The sequence below is a fragment of the Aegilops tauschii genome, unplaced genomic scaffold (genome assembly GCF_002575655.3).
Source record: "Aegilops tauschii subsp. strangulata cultivar AL8/78 unplaced genomic scaffold, Aet v6.0 ptg000567l_obj, whole genome shotgun sequence".
NCBI lineage: Eukaryota > Viridiplantae > Streptophyta > Magnoliopsida > Poales > Poaceae > Aegilops > Aegilops tauschii.
The window spans coordinates 1-15,000 of NW_027332805.1; the positions used below are offsets into that span (position 1 = coordinate 1).

Consider the following 15,000-nt stretch of genomic DNA (forward strand, 5'->3'; position numbering starts at 1 on the left):
AAGAACAGGTTCCAAATCACGATCGATTCCCTTTTCAAAACCTGCTGCAGCAGCTCGGGCTCTTCCTGCATGCCATAAATGGCCCACAAAAAAAGAAGAATCCTAGAACAAAATGAGAAGTTGATAACCAACTTCTAGGAGAGACATAATTAACTGCATTGATCTCGGTAGCTACGCCACCCACGGAATTTAAAGAGCCTAAAGGAGCGTGGGTCATATATTCTGCTGAGCGTCGTTCTTGCCAAGGTTGTATGTCTTTTTTCAACCTACTCAAGTCCAAACCGTTGGGGCCCCTTAGAGGTTCTAACCATGGAGCACGAAGGTCCCAGAAGGTCCCAAAAACGCATAGTTTCCCCTCCAAAGATAACCTCCCCAGTTGGGGAACGCATTAGATATTTACCTAAACCTGTGGGTCCTTGAGCGGATCCCACATTAGCTCCAAGACGCTGGTCTCTAACTAGAAAAGTAAATGCTTGAGCTTGAGAAGCTTCTGGCCCGGTGGGTCCATAAAACTCACTCGGATAAGCTGTATTATGACCATACAAAACAACAAGCGATAAAAGCCCAAAGACAGATAAAGCAGCTAACTATAAGACAAGTAAGCTTCTCCAGACCATACAAATGCACGGCGAGCCCATGCGAAGGGTTTGGTTAAAATATGCCAAATTCCGCCAAATACACAAATAAAACCCAACCATACATGCCCACCAATTATATCTTCTAAATCATCTACACTAACAATCCACCCTTCTCCACCAAAAGGAGATTTAGTAAATAACCAAATATAACACTGGGGCTAAGGGTCAAATTGGTAATTTTCTTACATCTCCCCCCCCAGGGGCCCAGGTATCATATACACCGCCAAATAAAGAGCCTTGAGTACTAGAAGAAAAGCACCTAGACCTAACAAAATTAAGTGAATACCCAAAATTGTAGTCATTTTATTTCTATCTTTCCAGACATAACAAAGAATGGAAAAGATTCCTCAAGAGTCTCGGTCCAGAAGCGCGTGATAAATGCCACCGAAGCCTAAGACTGCGAGGAAATTAGGTGAAGTACGCCAGATACAAAGTACGGAAAATGTATCTAGAACTTCCCCCCCTGGCCCTACTCCCCAACCTAGAGTAGCTAAGTGTGGAAGTAAAATCAACCCTTGTTCATACATGGGCTTTTCTGGTACGAAATGGGCCACTTCAAATAGGTTCATTGCTCCGGCCCAGAATACGATTAATCCGGCATGGGCTACATGAGCTCCAAGCAGTTTACCGGACAAATTGATAAGTCTGGCATTCCAGCCCACCAAGCAAAGCCGGTGGTTTCTTGGTCACGACCAGCTAAAACGAAAGTTCCATTAAAGAGCGTTTCCACGTGGTAGAACCTCCTCAGGGAATATAAGATTTTCATGAGGCTGATCCTGAGCTGCCATCCACGCACGAATACCCTCGTTTAAAAGAATATTTTTGGTGTAGAAAGTCTCAAATTCAGGATCTTCCGCTGCACGGATTTCCTGGGAAACAAAGTCATAGGCACGTAAGTTCAGAGCCAAGCCAACTACGCCAATAGCACTCATCCATAAACCGGTGACGGGTACAAATAGCATAAAGAAATGTAACCAACGTTTATTGGAAAAAGCAACACCAAAGATTTGGGACCAAAAGCGGTTAGCAGTGACCATGGAATAAGTTTCTTCAGCTTGAGTTGGGTTAAAAGCACGGAAGGTATTTGCACCATCACCGTCCTCAAATAGAGTGTTTTCTACGGTCGCTCCATGAATAGCGCATAGCAGAGCCGCACCTAATACTCCGGCAACTCCCATCATATGAAATGGGTTCAACGTCCAATTATGAAATCCTTGGAAGAAAAGGATGAATCGAAATATCGCTGCTACGCCAAACTCGGCGCAAAGAACCAACCAGATTGCCCCAGTGGATAAATAAGGAATACAGAAACAAAAACAGCAATTGGACCAGAGAATGAGATTGCATTATAAGGCCGCAATTGAACAGACCGAGCAAGTTCAAATTGGCGTAACATGAAACCTATTAGTGCAAAAGCCCCGTGGAGAGCTACAAAAGTCCATAGACCGCCTAATTGACACAACGAGTAAAATCTCCTTGTGCTTCGGGCCCCCATAGTAGCAACAAAGAGTGTGCTAAACTATTGGCAGGGGTAGAAACTGCTGCGGTTAAGAAATTACAACCTTCCAAATAGGAACTAGCCAATCCATGGGTATACCAAGAAGTTACAAAAGTTGTCCCTGTAAACCAACCCCCTAAAGCGAAATAAGCACAAGGAAAGAGCAATAGGCCAGACCATCCTACAAAAACGAAACGGTCCCTTCGTAACCAGTCATCCATAGTATCAAATAGATCATTTTCTTCTTTAGGAATTCTACCAAGGGCTATAGTCATAGTGATCCTCCTATTCAATTACTTCAACCATTTCCGAGCACCTCATATCACTTTCCAAGGCATATGATAGTTTTATTATCTGTGGACGATTTCTTTGTCGTTCAATGCCCTTTTTCAATGGTCTCGAAGAGAGAAATTTCCATTTTTATCTATGGAGTCACAGTCACAACCGAGGTCGTGGTAAATCCATGAATTTGATTCGATTTGTTTTTCTTATACTATTTGTTTTTCTTATACTATAGAAATAGAAATAAATTGTTTTTCTTATACTATAGAAAGAAATAAACCTTTGAATTCAGCATTATTCCAAGACTCCTATTTCAAAGTCTATCTTTTAAGGGAAAAATGAAAATAAAAGTAACCCTTCTTTTCCCATTCCCTCTCTATTGCATGGGTGGAAGAACTAAAATAGAGGATTCTGAAAAAAAAAATGGACCTTCGAAATCCAATTTTATGTGTAGCGCAAAGGAGTTGCGATTTCTTCTTATTCCTATAGAACATCTAGTAACAAGAATATGAAATCGTAAATAGCGAAAAATTCTTGTCTTGCGCGGTCTAAGTCTAAGGAAATAAAAAAAATTCGCTTATACAATTTCATCTACATCGAATTTATATATCAGAATAGCGGATAGAGGCATCATTAAAGGAGTCAGGTCTACTTACTTTATGCTTCTTTCCAATTTTATGGTGGATTTGATAAGAACCCTTTTTGCTTTCTTGATAAATAATCGACAAAAAAAGCGTTTTTTTTTATATAACCTGCTTGTTTTATTATAATTATAACAAGTCCTATATGGAAATGCCCGCTAAAGAGAAAATCTATTTGATTGTCTCTCGGCCAATATCGATTTTTAGAAAGAAAAAACAAGAATTTTCTTCTTTTTTTATTAACATTAAGAAAAAAGAATATAATTAAAATGGAATTGGCAATATAATTTTTATAGACTTTTGAAAGAAAAAAAGGGGGTTTTTTGCAACCGTTATTTCTTATTTCTTGCCTATATCATATCACGGAAACCTTTCGCTTTGGAACGTGGAGAGATGGCTGAGTGGACTAAAGCGGCGGATTGCTAATCCGTTGTACAATTTTTTTGTACCGAGGGTTCGAATCCCTCTCTTTCCGCTCCCTTGGATCATTTGGGACTTTCGAATTGGAAAGAATTCTGACCCCCGGATTTTCTCATAGATAAATGTACGAAACAAATCCAATAAGAAAAAAAAAAAACTGAATTTTTACTCCTCGCGTCCAGGATTCCGTCCTGGGTCATTAGATAAGAATCCAAAGATAAAGAGTGAAACAAAGAATATCACTACTGTATAAACAAAAAGTTTGAGAGTAAGCATTACATAATCTCCAAGATTTTTTTTTAAGGAATAGATTACCAGTTTTTCCTTACCACACGGATCCACTAGGATGGTTTTTTTTTTATACCTAAAAATGCAAAAAAGAATTCTTGAAAAAAATTGCAAGAATTCTTTTATAATAAGCACTCTTATCAATAGCAAAAATAGGGTTAGGTGGTTAGGTATTGTGTAGGTACCTTTAGGTACCTGCTCAACCTAGGTGCAGGGGAGTAGAAAGGCTGATCCAAATTTATTGCTGTAGCTACCCATTCAATGTAGAAGAATTTAAATTTTAGAATCGAAGGTTCATAATATAAAAATATAAAACTTCTCGGCTTTTACCCATTTTTAAATTTTTTTGGAATGAACACATCATTCAATTTGGCATACAGAGTACTAAAGATTTCATCGAAAACTTACAGCAGCTTGCCAAACAAAGGCTAATAGAAAAAAGAATAGAGGTATAACAGGCATAATATCCACGATTGGATTGAAAATAGCATAAGCTTCGGGTAATTTGGCAAAGAAAAAACTAGTAGGATAAAGAACAGAATTAAAACAGATACAGGTTAAACTAAGTATATTAGGCATAACAAGCATTTCATTCTTGTAGAGTAAATAATTGGATTTTTCTTGAGTTATTTTTTTAAGGGAAAGAAGGAAAAGGCAGATTCAAAATCTTTTTTCTTCGGACTTTCCCAAACACAAAATACCTCCTTGTATTTGCACTCTCAAATGAGAGTGGAATAAATTCGACTTTCATATAATATCTTAATAGAATTCCATGTAATGATCAATGCATTTTTTTGATTCTATATTATCCGCATGTGTAGAATACTAGCAAGAGAATATCCCTCCTTTTTTATGTAATTGAAATGGTATTGACGAATAACAAATAAACATACTAGTGTTTATTAGTGTCGCATAAAACCCGAAATGGGGCGTGGCCAAGTGGTAAGGCAGCGGGTTTTGGTCCCGTTACTCGGAGGTTCGAATCCTTCCGTCCCAGATTGTTTCTGATGAAACAAACGGTGAAATCATATAGTATTCCGTACGAGACAAAAGTTTATTAAAGAGAATAATGATATCTTATTCTTTCTCAGAAAACATAATAAAGTCTTAAGTCCAGTCAAATTGACTATCTTTATTTTCATGAAAAAATGGGATCTATCAAGCACATTCAGGATATGCCTCTACTATAAAATAAAATCACTTAGTCATATTTTTTTCTTCCTTTTGGTATTCGAGTTGAAGAAGTACGAGAATTCTATAACTACCAAAAACTTTCAATCTTTTCATTGGAATAGTTTATTTAGTTATTATAGTTAATTGTTTTTGGTACTGAAAAAATATATTACTACTAGAATTCTAATTCTAGTAATTAAATTAATTAAACTTTTTTGGAGGTTGATAGTTTATTTATTGAGGAAGAGTCAATCCTTCTTTTCTCACTTCAAGATTGATCATCTCGAGCCATCCGTTGAGGGTGGAAATTTAAGAATAAATAAGTTTTAAGCAAACTTGTTTAGTCGTCTTTTTCAAACTATGTTTCATTCATATGATAGAATTTTAATATGGGTTTAAATAAATTGGATCTTGGCGGAGGCTTCCCGGATAAATACTTACTTTCTTTTATCCATATTGCTCCATAGATAGCAAGTTTTAATTAGTATAAAAAAACTAAACCAATGACTATTCATGATTCCATCCATATTGGATCAATTCTCTATACCACTTTGCAATGAAAAGAGGAATGTTTGTTATGGTAAAACTTCGTTTAAAACGATGTGGTAGAAAGCAACGTGCGACTTGAAGGACATGATCGATTGTGGATTTTTCTATCCATCATTTTCCATAGTAATGAAAATGCTCTTGGCTCGACATAGCCTGTTCTATTCGTTCCGAACCAAATTTGCGCTGGGTTTAAGTAACATAGTACACGATGGAGCTCGAGAGGACAGAATTTTTTTTATCAAGGGAAAGAATCTAGGGTTAGTGAAAACTAATAAATTAGGCCAACTTTGTCAGTCTATCCTTAATATAGAAATAAATCGAAAGGTTAAAATAAGAATAAAGTCCAATAAAAGTATATCAGAATCAATCCCTCTTATTAGATTTCTATAGAAGAGATAAATGCTTTATCGAAGGAAATAAGAAAAAAGGGTATGTTGCTACTCTTTTGAAAGAAAAAAATAGGAATTCCCGAAGTAATGTCTAAACCCAAGGATTTCACAAATCAAAGATAAAGGATTCCAGAACAAGTAAACACAATTTTCAATTGTCTCAACAACAGAGTTGGATCAGAATAAGGAATAAAAGTCAATTCGTTCGAAATGAGACAAAGAAAAGAGTTTAAAGACGACTCAAAAATTTTGGAAGGATTTTGCCTTCGAAGTTTGTCAGGCAAAATTAGCCCACTTGAGTCATGAGTATAAATGAAATTTGTTTTTTCTGTAAGGAAATTAATGCACGTCATAGTCTAATTTCTATTATTATCGACAGAAATTCGAATCATTTTCTCGAGCCGTATGAGGAGAAAACCTCCTATACGTTTCTAGGGGGGGGCGTTGTTTATCTACATCTATCCCAATAAGCTGTCTATCGAATCGTTGCAATTGATGTTCGATCTCGAAGAGAAGGAAGAGATCTTCAAAAAGTAGGTTTTTATGATCCGATAAAGAATCAAACTTGTTTAAATGTTCCAGCTATTCTCTATTTCCTTGAAAAGGGTGCTCAACCAACAAGAACTGTTTATGATATTTTAAGGAAGGCGGAATTCTTTAAAGAAAAAGAAAGAACTTTGAGTTAATTGAAGAACTAAATGAATCAAAAAGTAGGATAGGAGAAGATTATTAGTATTCCTAGTTGTCTAATTATTTAGACACAATTTACCTCTTTTTTAATCCTATTTGGATTTATATTATATCGTGCCAATTCAACATAAGCCCCTATTTTATTTACTTTTTCTATCTAATTTGTTTTCTTACCATTGTATTTCCATTGACAAAGGTCTATTGAACAAATAGAATTTGTAGATAGATGGGTCTCTTTATCCTCACCTCCATATTCAATTTTTCCGCCTACACTTCGCTCAAATGATAAGGGTGTTCCTCTTGCATGTATTCTCATACAATATAATATATATTTTTTTTTAATAAAAATCGCTAAAAATAAGGAGAATTTGGCCATCGTGATTAGGGTCGCTCTTTTTTTAACTTTACTTTAGTGGAATTTAACCGGACCTGTTCGTTTTGGGCATTTGAGTGTTTTTCATGGTCGATAAAAAAAATCTTTGATGTCTTGCTAGTTCAATGTTTTGACAGAAGCGCGCGGTGTAATTCCATTGATTTTTGGATTTCGATCGTATCTAAGATCCTTTTTTTATCTGGGTTGCTAACTCAATGGTAGAGTACTCGGCTTTTAAGTGCGACTATGATCTTTTACACATTTGGATGAAACAACAAATTCGTCCAGACTCTTGGTAGAGTCTAGAAGACCACGACTGATCCTCAAAGGTAATGAATGGAAAAAATTAGCATGTCGTAATAAAATCAATCTTTTTTGAATGGAATCCAAAATTACGATTTTCTGGGTCTAATGAATAAATGGATAGAGCCTGGCTCCAATTCTGGTAAAATAAAAAGCAACGAGCTGAACTTCCTAATTGGAATGATTCCCCGCTCTAATTAGACGTTAAAAATAGATTAGTGCCGGATGCGGGGAAAGGTTGGGTTTTCCTATGAGTGGACCCTTTATTTTTCTTTTTTTTTTAGAAATCCTAATTATTCTTGATTATGGATTGAATAAGGGATGTTATGGATTGAATGTGTAAAAGAAGCAGTATATTGATAAAGAGGCTGTATTCCAAAGTCAAAAGAGCGATTGGCCTGCAAAAATAAAAAACTTGTTCTGTTCTTTTTTTTTAATTAGAACAAACATAAACTAATTGGGTAGAAAAGGAGCAGAAAAAGATCTGTGGATTAGACTCCCTTTCTTTCCAGGGTTTGTATTAAAAATGCAACACCCTGTTCTGACCATATTGCACTATGTATCATCATTCGATAAACCGAGAAATGCTTCTTCTCTCTGATTCAAGTAGAAATACAAATGGAAAAATTCGAAGGGTATTCAGAAAAACATAAATCTCGTCAACAATACTTTGTCTACCCACTTCTCTTTCAGGAATATATTTATGCATTTGCCCACCATTATGGATTAAATGGTTCTGAACCTGTGGAAATAGTTGTTAGTTGTAATAACAAGAAATTTAGTTCACTACTTGTGAAACGTTTAATTATTCGAATGTATCAGCAGAATTTTTTGGATAACTCGTTAATCATCCTAACCAAGATCGATTATTGGATTACAAAAATTATTTTTATTCTGAGTTTTATTCTCAGATTCTATCTGAAGGGTTTGCGATCGTTGTGGAAATCCATTCTCGCTACGGGAATTATTTTGTCCGAAAGAAAAAGAAATACCAAAGTTTCAGAATTTACGCTCTATTCATTCAATATTTCCCTTTTTAGAAGACAAATTTTTGCATTTGGATTATCTATCACATATAGAAATACCCTATCCTATCCATTTGGAAATCCTGGTTCAACTCCTTCAATACCGTATCCAAGATTCCTTTGCATTTATTGCGATTCTTTCTCAACTATTATTCGAATTGGAATAGTTTTATTACTTCAATGAAATCCATTTTTTATTTTCAAAAGAAAATAAAAGACTGTTTCGATTCCTATATAACTCTTATGTATCAGAATATGAATTTTTTTTTGTTGTTTCTTCGTAAACAATCTTCTTGCTTACCATTAGCATCTTCTGGAACTTTTCTGGAACGAATCCACTTTTCTAGGAAGATGGAACATTTTGGGATAATGTACCCTGGTTTTTCTCGGAAAACCCTATGGTTCTTTATGGATCCTCTTATGCATTATGTTCGATATCAAGGAAAGGCAATTCTTGCATCAAAAGGCACTTTTTTTTTGAAGAAGAAATGGAAATGCTACCTTATCAATTTCTGGCAATATTATTTCTGTTTTTGGACTCAGCCGCGAAGAATCCATATAAACCAATTAGCAAACTCTTGCTTCGATTTTATGGGGTACCTTTCAAGTGTACCAAAAAGTTCTTTGTTAGTAAGGAATCAAATGCTGGAGAAGTCATTTCTAATAGATACTCGAATGAAAAAATTCGATACCATAGTCCCCGCTACTCTCCTCATAGGATACTTATCAAAAGCTCAATTTTGTACTGGATCGGGGCATCCTATTAGTAAACCCATTTGGACAGATTTATCAGATTGGGATATTCTTGATCGATTTGGTCGGATATGTAGAAATCTTTTTCATTATCATAGTGGATCTTCGAAAAAACGGACTTTGTATCGACTAAAGTATATACTTCGACTTTCATGCGCTAGAACTTTAGCTCGGAAACATAAAAGCACGGTACGAACTTTTATGCAACGATTGGGTTCGGCATTTTTAGAAGAATTTTTTATGGAAGAAGAGCAAGTTTTTTCTTTGATGTTCACCAAAACAACTCTTTTTTCTTTCTGTGGATCACACACTGAGCGTATTTGGTATTTGGATATTATACGTATCAATGACCTGGTCAACCCTCTTAATTAATCATTAGACGAAATTAAGAAACAGGAAAGGGTTGATAAATGATCAAGAAAAAACTTTTCTATTTTTCATTCTGAAATGTTCTTTTTATTATAATAAAGAGTAGGTGAATCAAGTTACTATTAAAAAAATTAGGTAGAACTTCCTCTTTGGAATAGAAATTGGCTATTTCTACATAGGAAAGTCGTGTGCAATGAAAAATGCAAGCACGATTTGGGGAGGGATTTTTCTCTATTGTAACAAGGAAGAATTATCTACTCCATCCGACTAGTTCCGGGTTCGAGTCCGGGCAACCCATATAGAAAAGACTCATCAAAGTTAAAAACTTTGACTCACTTCATTTACAAATACAAAATTATTGGTTTGGTTAATTTAGTTATATGGATAGCTAATCTTTGGGCTGACTTGGTTGACATTGGTATATAGGTCTATGTTATACTGTTAAATAACAAGCCTTCTATTATCTATATTCTAGTTAATACGTGTGCTTGGGAGTCCTTGCAATTTGAATAAACCAAGATCTTACCATGACTGCAATTTTAGAGAGACGCGAAAGTACAAGCCTGTGGGGTCGCTTCTGCAACTGGATAACTAGCACTGAAAATCGTCTTTACATCGGATGGTTCGGTGTTTTGATGATCCCTACCTTATTGACCGCAACTTCTGTATTTATTATCGCCTTCATCGCTGCCCCTCCAGTAGATATTGATGGTATTCGTGAGCCTGTTTCTGGTTCTTTACTTTATGGAAACAATATTATCTCTGGTGCTATTATCCCTACTTCTGCGGCGATCGGATTGCACTTTTACCCAATTTGGGAAGCTGCATCTGTTGATGAGTGGTTATACAATGGTGGGTCCTTATGAGCTAATTGTTCTACACTTCTTACTTGGTGTAGCTTGTTATATGGGTCGTGAGTGGGAACTTAGTTTCCGTCTGGGTATGCGTCCTTGGATTGCTGTTGCATATTCAGCTCCTGTTGCAGCTGCTACTGCTGTTTTCTTGATTTACCCTATTGGTCAAGGAAGCTTTTCTGATGGTATGCCTTTAGGAATCTCTGGTACTTTCAACTTTATGATTGTATTCCAGGCAGAGCACAACATCCTTATGCATCCATTCCACATGTTAGGTGTAGCTGGTGTATTCGGCGGTTCCCTATTCAGTGCTATGCATGGTTCCTTGGTAACCTCTAGTTTGATCAGGGAAACTACTGAAAATGAATCTGCTAATGAGGGTTACAAATTTGGTCAAGAGGAAGAAACTTATAATATTGTGGCTGCTCATGGTTATTTTGGCCGATTAATCTTCCAATATGCTAGTTTCAACAACTCTCGTTCTTTACACTTCTTCTTGGCTGCTTGGCCTGTAGTAGGAATCTGGTTCACTGCTTTAGGTATTAGTACTATGGCTTTCAACCTAAATGGTTTCAATTTCAACCAATCTGTAGTTGATAGTCAAGGTCGCGTTATTAATACTTGGGCTGATATCATCAACCGTGCTAACCTTGGTATGGAAGTAATGCACGAACGTAATGCTCACAACTTCCCTCTAGACTTAGCTGCTGTTGAAGTTCCATCTATTAATGGATAAGGTTTTTCTGCTAACATATAAGAATTTTTGAAGAAAGAAAAGACAGAAATACCCAATATCTTGTTCTAGCAAGATATTGGGTATTTCTGTCTTTATTTTGAATCTTTTTTTTCTTCTTAATCTTTCTATTCAGAATTCAGTTAACGACGAGATTTAGTATCCTTTCTTGCATTTTCATAACTCGTGAAATGCCGAGTAGGCACGAATTCCCCCAATTTGCGACCTACCATAGGATTTGTTATGTAAATAGGTATATGTTCCTTTCCATTATGAATCGCGATTGTATGGCCAACCATTGTGGGTAGAATGCTAGATGCCCGGGACCACGTTACTATTGTTTCTTTCTCCTCCTTCATATTGACCTTTTCTATCTTTGCCAATAAAATGATGAGCTACAAAAGGATTCGTTTTTTTTCGTGTCACAGCTGATTACTCCTTTTTTCCTTTTAAAGAGTGGCATTCTATGTCCAATATCTCGATCGAAGTACGGAGGTCAGAATAAATAGAATAATGATCAATGGAAAAAAGCAAAAAATCCTTTAGCTGGATAAGGGGCGGATGTAGCCAAGTGGATCAAGGCAGTGGATTGTGAATCCACCATGCGCGGGTTCAATTCCCGTCGTTCGCCCATCGCATTATTGCAAATTCCAAAAATGCAATTTTCCATATTCCTAGTTACGTATTTACTTACGGCGACGAAGAATAAAACTATCGCTATATTTTTTCCTTTTCCTAGTTCTTCTTCCAAGCGCAGGATAACCCCAAGGGGTTGTGGGTTTTTTTCTACCAATGGGGAGCTTTCCCTTCACCGCCCCCATGGGGGTGGTCCACAGGGTTCATAACTACCCCTCTTACTACGGGGCGTTTACCTAGCCAACACTTAGATCCGGCTCTACCCAAACTTTTTGGTTCACCCCAACATTACCCACTTGTCCGACTGTTGCTAAGCAGTTTTGGGATACTAAACGGACCTCCCCAGATGGTAATCTTAAAGTGGCCGATTTACCCTCTTTTGCAATGAGTTTCGCTACAGCACCTGCTGCTCTAGCTAATTGCCCACCCCTTCCACGTGTGATTTCTATGTTATGCATGGCCGTGCCTAAGGGGCATATCGGTTGAAGTAGATTCTTCTTTTCTCTCAAAAAACCCCTTCCCAAACTGTACAAGCTTCTTCCAAAGCATACGGCTTTCTAGATGTATATGACGATCTCTAGACAGATGGATCTTATATGAATCATATGATGAAGTACCACATGAGTGGATATATAGGAAAGGAATCCAAATCTGCCGAATCGCTCATGTTATGATCTTCTACATCCTAGGTCTCTGCGTTCCGTCATCTGGCTTATGTTCTTCATGTAGCATTCAGATCGAATGACTCTATGAAATTACGTCGATACTTCCACATATTATGGGGTAACGTAGGAGACATCCCTATTTTCCCCCGGGGGTCTTAATTACCACTGCTTAGCTTTCAATTTGCCTCTGACCATCAAATTAAATGTGAATAACCCGTCCTCCTCTCTTTGAAACAAGGGCGCTTCCGGTTCTGTGCGTGCTTCAAACAATTTTGTCTTCTCCATATTACCATATCTCTAGAGCCAATAATTTTCTATGAGGAACTACTGAACTCAATCACTTGCTGCCGTTACTCAACAGTTTTCTGTTGAGGTCTATCCCGTAGAGGTAGTCAAATTGGATCAGTGATCGATTTCTAGGTTTCGTCGTAAACCTAATTGGTTACTTCCAATTACGTAAATCAATAGTTCAAACCGCACTCAAAGGTAGGGCATTTCCCATTGATATAGGAACTTTTGTACCAGAAACAATAGTATCTCCAATTATAGCCCCTCTGGATGTAAAATATATCTCTTCTCACCATCCCCATAGTGTATGAGACAAATGTATGCATTTCGATTAGGGTCGTATTCTATGGTTACGATTCTACCAGATATGTCTTTTTGATTCCGTCGAAAATCTATTTTACGGTATAGGCGCTTATGACCTCCCCCTCTATGCCTTGCGGTAATGATTCCTCTGGAATTACGACCTTTACCACAACGGTGCCGTCCATGGATCAAATTATTTCGTGGATTGGATTTCACTTGCCTGTCTACGGTTCCCTTGCGTGTGCTCGGATAGGTGTTTTGTATAAATGTTTCGCCGTATTATTAAGTATTCTCCTTTAGTTTTTTTTCTCTATCTAGAAGTGGAATAGAATAACCCGGTTGAAGGGTAATGATCATACGTCTGTAATGCATTGTATGGCCCAGAATAGGTCCTATTCTTCTACCTTTTCCAGGTAGTCGATGGCTATTCACAGCTACCACCTTAACACCAAAGAAGAGTTCGACCCAATGCTTTATTTCTGTCTTAGTGAATCCCGATTCGACATTAAAAGTATATTGATTCTTTCCCAATAAACGAAGACTTTTTTCTGTAAATACTGCGTATTTGATTCCATCCATAAATCGACTTTCCCTCCTATGCTCTGAGTTCCAGTATCGATAAGAATTCGAGTTCTTATTGTTCTTATGTTATGGTATGAATATACCATACCAATTCGTTATGTATGGATGATGGATGAGATTCCATGGATAGAGAGCCAGTTCCAATAGACTTATGGAATGTTCCCGTTCGTGTGCATCCAGCAGGAATTGAACCCGCAAATTTACCAATTATGAGTTGGGCGCTTTAACCATTCAGCCATGGATGCTTAACAGGGATCATCGTACATCGTAAATAACCAATTTTCATATAGAAAGACATATCATAGAAAAATGAAATCGAAAATATTCCGAGATGGCAAATATTCGGAGATGACTATGAAAACACCTCTCTGGATCCTCGAATTGAAAGAGAGATTGAGAGGGATCAAGAATCCTAATTCTCGCTATTTGGAATGGATCCAATTCTATTGAGTCTGACTCATAGTGATCATTTCTCTTTAGCAAAGAATGACCTTGGTTATCAAAGGATTGAACAACCGGGATCCATTTACTTATGATACCTAGTTGGCATTGATAACAAGGATCTAATGAATTATGAGTTTAATAGATCCTCTTTAGCAGAAAGACGTATATTCCTTGCTCATTATCAGACAATCACTTATTCCAAACCTCGTGTGGGACTAATCGTTTTCATTTACCATCTCATGGAAAACCCTTTTCGTTCCGCTTAGCCCTATCGGGTATTTTAGTGATAGGTTCTGTAGGAACTGGACGATCCTATTTGGTCAAATACCTAACGAAAAATTACGATTTCCTTTCATTAAGGTACGAGGGCTTCTTATTCCACAAGAACGAAAGCACCTTTTCATTCTTTCATATACTAGGGGTTTTTACTTGGAAAAGACAATGTTCCATACTAAAGGATTCGGGTCCATAACACGAGTTCCAGTGCACTAGATCTTGTAGCACTTAGCAACGAAGCCCTATCCATTAGTATTCCACATAAGAAATCCATTCTAGAAAAAAATACAATTAGATTAGCTCTTCATAGACAAACTTGGGGTTTGCGAGCCAAGGTAAGATCGGCTCGGGATCATGGGACCCTTTTCTATCAGATAGGAGGGGCTCTTGTACAAAATAGACTTACTAAGTAATAACCCCATAGAATCTATCTATATAAAGATAAAGAGGCAAATCGTGTCAGGAAGCGGTTTTTCTTTGGCCAAAAGGTACTTCGAACTTGGAACGAGCATGAAGAGATTAACGAGACTTCTTTCTCTTTTGAGTTTTTCTGCGGACCTGCCGCGCAAGATCTTTGGTCTTCCCCTGGAACCGATGAAAAAAAGTGGATCGCTTCTTATGTACTCGCTCAGAATGATTCTTCTCTAATCTATAGTTCATGGCCTATTAGAAGTAGAAGGTGCTCTGGTGCAATCCTTACCGACAGAAAAAGATTGCAGTCAGGTTGATAATAGTCGAGTGACATTACTTCGTCGGTCCGAACTAAGGAATCTGTTAGAAATGTTTTGAAATGGATATTGTTCTCTCTTTGATCAGGGATTGCTATAT

General features: G+C 37.1%; 1 non-coding gene across 1 annotated transcript; it reads left to right on the top strand.

The window, feature by feature from the left end:
* The first annotated feature begins 3,446 nt into the window (after window positions 1-3,446).
* On the top strand, window positions 3,447-3,534 carry TRNAS-GCU (transfer RNA serine (anticodon GCU)). The gene has a single exon. It is a non-coding gene; the product is annotated as a tRNA-Ser (tRNA).
* Window positions 3,535-15,000: the final 11,466 nt, after the last annotated feature.